Source organism: Euprymna scolopes, chromosome 19 (assembly GCF_053919585.1).
Source record: "Euprymna scolopes isolate OS-2025 chromosome 19, ASM5391958v1, whole genome shotgun sequence".
NCBI lineage: Eukaryota > Metazoa > Mollusca > Cephalopoda > Sepiida > Sepiolidae > Euprymna > Euprymna scolopes.
Genome location: NC_136500.1, coordinates 88,143,043 through 88,149,168, shown reverse-complemented (window position 1 = coordinate 88,149,168; position 6,126 = coordinate 88,143,043). Strand labels below are relative to the sequence as shown.

The 6,126-nt window shown below is 32.6% G+C and overlaps 1 pseudogene; it reads right to left on the bottom strand.

The window, feature by feature from the left end:
• Window positions 1-2,501: 2,501 nt before the first annotated feature.
• Window positions 2,502-2,655, bottom strand: LOC145240462 (U1 spliceosomal RNA; annotated as a pseudogene).
• Between the last annotated feature and the right edge of the window lie 3,471 nt (window positions 2,656-6,126).

The following is a 6,126-nucleotide window of genomic DNA, read 5'->3' as shown; positions in this document are numbered from 1 at the left end:
AACAGTTTTTGTAAATGTATGAACCATTATAGATAGATAGAAAATGATGATATCCCCAATGTTCGATTAAGATTAGGCACTACAAAAAAATGTTGTTTTTTTTTTTTAACGAATTAAATCCATTATTCTTGAGCAACTTCTTTTTCCAGAAAGATAAAAACCGTAATTTTTGAAAATCAGAATAGTATAAAACTTTGGTACTTGTACAGTTTAGTCAAGACATTAAAAAAATGAAAATATCGAAAAAAAGGTTATATTGTATGTATCTGTTTTGGACTGAAGATCTCCGGAAAAAAAATTCATTTAATTTGATCAAGTAGTTTTTATTTTACAGCAGAAAAACAAGTTTTTATTAGAGCGCGTTGAAGGCAGCCATTATGAAATTTGTTGAACACGCCAAAGGGAAATAACTCCAGTTAACGCGCCGGCACTCTTTCCCCATCTTTATTATTAGCTTTTCTTCCTAAAAATCGAACCTTTTGCTCGGTATCAAAACAAATTGCTTTTTCGCTGTAAAATTAAAAACTACTTGATGAAATTAAGTGAAATTTTTTTCAGAGAACTTCAGATTATAACGAGTACGTACAATATAACTTTTTTTCAATATTTTCATTTTTTTTAATGTCTTGACTAAACTGTATAAGCGCCAAAACGTTTTCTATTATTTTTAATAGAATTTTGAATTTTCCAAAACCACACCACACCACTCACTGCCATTTTTGTCTCGATGGATAAAACATTTAAATATTTTTTAAAAAGGTTTTTGAACCAATTTTTTTTTTTTTTTTTTTTTTTGTCTACAAAAGATTTAAGATGATTTTCTAAAAGAATTTGCAAAAATATTATAATATAAGTACCTGAATTTAAAAAAAAAATCCAACTTTTTATATCACTCTAGCGGTTTCGCGTGATGAAGTAAAAAAAAAAAAAAAAAATTAATGATAGTTTAAAATAAACTACGGAGGCCTTGATAGGACTAAATAAACTTCATTTAACCATGAATTTTTAACGTTTGATTTGAAGATTAAGTGAAGGGTTTAATTTTTTTTTTTTTTTTTTTTCATAAGCAATATATATATTTGTTACATACATAAACCCCGAAGTTAAGCAACAATGAGGCTGGCCAGTAACATATGGGTGATCATTTTGGGAATGCTAGGCGTTGTATTTGTTAAAAACAACTACTGCATCTAGTATCACGCTTGGTCTACCATATTAAATTCACATCCGCCCGCCGCAACAGTGCTCTACCCATCAGCTTGTTTACAAATAAATTAATAGTGGGCTTCGCTTAATAGCTTAAATAAGCATCGGGCGAAAATATATTTACAAAGTGCTCAACCCAAAGAGGGGGACTTTAATTGTTAACCACATACAGTACTGTTTCGTTGTATCACAACTCATCAGTGCAGCTAGACATGCACCTTTCCCAAGCAATGGATCGAACCTACAACCATTGCATTGACAGTTGGCAGCTCTCATTATTGAACCATGAATCAGTGCCATAAATATTTTTCCTCAAATGTGTTGCCCGTCGCAACAGTGTTCTAACCATCAGGTTGTTTACAAACAAATTAATAGTGGGCTTCACTTAATAGCTTAACTATATTTGTTGCATACATAACTCCCGAGGTTAAGCATCGATGAGGCTGGCCAGTACCAGATGGGTGATCATTTTGGGAATGCTAGGCGTCATATGTGTTGAAAACAACATCTAGTATCACACTTGGTCTATCATAGGTGAATTAACAAGAAATTACAGAGAGAAATTATCGTATTTTTAGCAAAATGCGCAGTTATTTATCGATTTTTTTTCCTTTTTTGGTATTACCTATTTAATGGTATATTAGCAATATTGGGCTCACTAAAAGAAAATTATTAATTTATTTTTCAAAGATTTAAAAGTAGTGTTTTTCGCAAAAATAATGAAAATATATATTTTTTTCTGCTAATCTGAACGATAATAATTATTATTAACATATTCAACGAATTTCACACTTCAAAACACAATGAATTCAATATTCGGATTTTCAACCTTGTAATCTGATACGTGCGCAGTTGTTGTTTTTTGTTTGTTTGTTTTATCTACAATCCTCACCCTCCCCACAATACAATATATTTTTTTCAGTTTCGACTGATTATTTTAAGCATATTTGTACCCATAAATAAAGAAGAGGGGGGGGGGTAGGCAAAAAAATATATGCATAAATATCGATTAAGAAAAAAACTATACCATTATAAAGTTCATTCATCACTTATTAATTGGTGAAAATTCCATAATTATTTGATTTTTAAAGAGAGACTCCGTCAAAAAATACTTGCTCCCTCCTTCCGTTTTGGCCGTGAATAATTAAGATTCTTTGCTGAAAAAATGTTATATTTTATGAAATTATATGAATAAATTTGAGTTCATAAGCAGTAGAATATTTTATAAGCAACTGTCAATATTGTTTATCATAAAAGTCACAGTGTAAGAGAATGGTCTGATTTTGGTTTAATCATCGGGGTGAGCGTGAACGCAGACCCCACACTTAGACATAGCGCAACCGAGTCGTCCACATTTGGGACAATCGCAAAGGTCAACCCAGCCGTAGTGCAATGGAAGGGCCTCGCTCTGGGAGAACAGCCTGGATGGTCACCGTTTTATATATATTTTATTGCAAACAAAATTCCAAATCAAACAATAATAATATTGAACGGCCTGGATGGTCACCATTTACCTCTGTGCCAGGTAAGGGTATTTATTTGCTCCCCCACCGAGCAAATTAGGCACAAGGCCGATTTTTTATGTGAGGAGTGAAGGGGAAATGGGGACCAACTCCCCAGAGAGTAGTGGAGCTGGATAGTGACAATTGGTCTTATATGTGAGGTTGCCCCCACATATGGTCTTTGCTTGACACTTGTTGCCTCGACCCCGAAGAGCCCGGACCAGGTCGGTATGGAATTTATTTGGGCGCCACCTGCTATTTTTATATTACACAACTCCACATACTCACCACTTTGCTTTAAAACCAATAAAATAACACAAAATAAAATGTAAACAACATTGACACATCACAATTTTTATATTAAAAAATAACTATTCATAACAAATAATTTTGTCTCATTTAAACTTACAAACATTTACATAAAATACGACATGTTTTAAAGAAACTTACATTTTGTCTTCATTGCGAATGTCAAGGTCGTTTACACGTCAACAACAAATAATAAATTCAGCATCTTTTCAACAGAAACAAACCAACAAAAAATTACTTAATTACAAAAAAAAAAAGAAAAAAAGATTTTCATTTAATTGGATCAAAGTATAGTAAATATACTAAATATTCGTTTTTTTTTGTTTTTTTTTTTTGTTGTCTTTTTATTTCCAATCACGAATTACACAAAAAAAAACTTCGATTTGAAGAGTTGCCTCCCTTTTTGCATCGGCTGACATTTTAAAGTTTGTTGCTTATTTATCATTTTTGTACTTCTGTTCTGTAGTTTACAGATCGTACTAAGATTTGTAGGTGTATATTTAGAATTACACACATATATATATATATATATATATATATATATATATATATATATATATATATATATATATATATATTGTTTACAGAAATTTTTAGATGAGATAAGTCATTGGTACCGTCGGTTTCAAACTCAATAATTAGAACCGTTGTTGGAAATTTATCCTCTTTCAGATAAATTCGACGCAAAAATAACGGCCTGGAAAAAATATAAGGATGAAATAAAGGGGTGGGGGTAAAGAATAAAATATAAAGGTCTTGTTTTAAAACGAAGAAGAGATTTTATTTGCAATAAAATTAGGTGCAAATTTTTCCCTTTGTGGGCATTAAATTTAAAAACAGAGAACGCCAAAGTAACAACATATAATACAAAAAAAAAAAACGCTGGTTCTTATATTGAAAATGTCGCATCAATGAACGAATACAATATTATGATTCAAATAGTAGTTCCTAATCACTCGCTCATATGCAATAAATTTTAGGAACATACTCACAAATTGATGGCGATCAGGCATGTGCCTTTTTCTTTTCTCAATTTAAAGTCTTTAAAAATTACACTCCTTCCAAATATGTGCAAACCGTAGCCACGTAAATAAAGTCTTCAGAAGTTTGCTTTCGTCATGTCCGGGGTATTCTTTGCCAGGTTTACTTCTTTGAAGGAGGGCTCTGGAAGTTCCGTATCAGCACCGGGCAATGAAACCACGTCCAATATCCATGTCGCTGGAATTCAAAAGAGGACGATTTTTGCGTTGAGACTCGTGACGTCATCATCAAGGAGCTAGCACCACCCTCGCATTCAAATTAAAGAGGTTTCGTACGAACCCAAAATATACAAAACTAAGAATCATAAAAGATACGAAATACAGAAAATCAAATATAAGAACCAGAATAAAAATATAATAAACAGGGAATGCATGATTATTGGTACAAAAAAATTCCAACACCGTTTTAGATACCCATATCAAGTAATGGAATTTCGGATTCGTTACCAAAATCCGTTTTCCATGGTAACAAAAATGAAAGAAAAAAAAAAGAATTTAAAGCAAATTTCTCGGAAATGGGAAATTGACGGAGCACAAAATAAAATCTCCTCCTCGCAGGCAGGGGATCTTCGAACTGATGAAAATGGGCAAAGGCCCTTTCTTCCTCCCCCTCCCTCTCCAGAGGGTGGGAGAGCAGCAGACTACTGGAAGGGAATTATAATGATGATGATGATGGAAGTGACTTGCAAAAAGCCGGTCAAAGAGTGCGTTTCTCTCGCTAAATGTCGAGATGTTGAATATGTATGAATAAAAAAATAAATAAAAATTATTTCTTTATTAAAATTTCAACACAAGCTCTCTCCAGCCAATACTCATCTAATTGTGTGTGTATATATATATATGGTGTACTTACTCGTCACGAAACAAAGATGTTATATTTTTAAAATCATGTAAATTAGTCAAGTAGTTTTTTTTTAGTGGAGAAAATAAAATTATACGGTTTTTAGCGATTAAGTTTGTTTGGTGGCCATTGATGAACTCTTACTTCTGGAGAAATAAATAAATCTCAGTAGTCGAATTGAGTTGTTCGCCCTTGATTTTAATACATCCAAAAAAAATATAGCATGTACCACCTGTTCCATTCAGCTCATCATAAAATTTGATTTTCTTAAATCAAAATAAATAAATAAATAAATATAAACTACTTTTTCAGCACATTCTCTGCCACTCAATGAAGTTCAAGGCCATATGATTGTCTTGGGACTACATGGAATCTTAGAGTGGATCTCTGTTTAAACTTAAAAAAGAAAGAGAAAAGAAACAAAAGTTCAAAGCTGATAGTTTTAAGCTAAATATGGAGGTCTTCAACAAACTCTAGTAGAGTGTCGAATATTCAGCACTTCATCATTCTCTGATAATCTTCTCTGCTGATCATCTGAGTGGGGAGGAGTAGGAGTCGAATTCTCGAGGATGGAGTTTTCAAGCACGCTTGGCAGACGATCTGAATTATTGGACTGAAGAGATGCATTCTGTAGCTGTTGGTTCTCTGGCACACGTTCTAGTTCTGCCTCCAAACTGCCCAATGGAGATAAGTGGCGTAGGGACACTTTCGTCTCTCGTCCATTATTGAAATGAACATGAGCATAGGATTGACTTCAAGTAGGTCTACAGCAGTGCTTTTCAACCAGGGTTCCATGAAACCTTATGATTCTGCCAGTACATTCCAGGGGTTTCGCAATTTGGAAATTCGAACAAGGAACAAATTCACAGAATGTTAAATTCAATTTTGAAAATCTATTTCATCATTATATGTACATTTTTAAAAATTTATTATATCATTATGTGCACATTTTCTTAAAATTTATTATTTAAATTTAATAAATTTTACATAATTTAAACTAATTTCCCTTGCTACTAATAGGCTTGCTTTTATATATTCTTATCAACCTCATATGAATGTTTTCATTTCATTTTATTTTTTCAATGCTGTTTTTTTTGCATAAGACAACTAAATTATTGTATAGGGGTTCCATATGGCCAGTGGAATATTTCCATGGGCTTCCACTCCAGCAAAAAGGTTGTAAAGCACTGTTTTACAGTCTTGACTAGGAGCTCGTATTTGCTTCTGC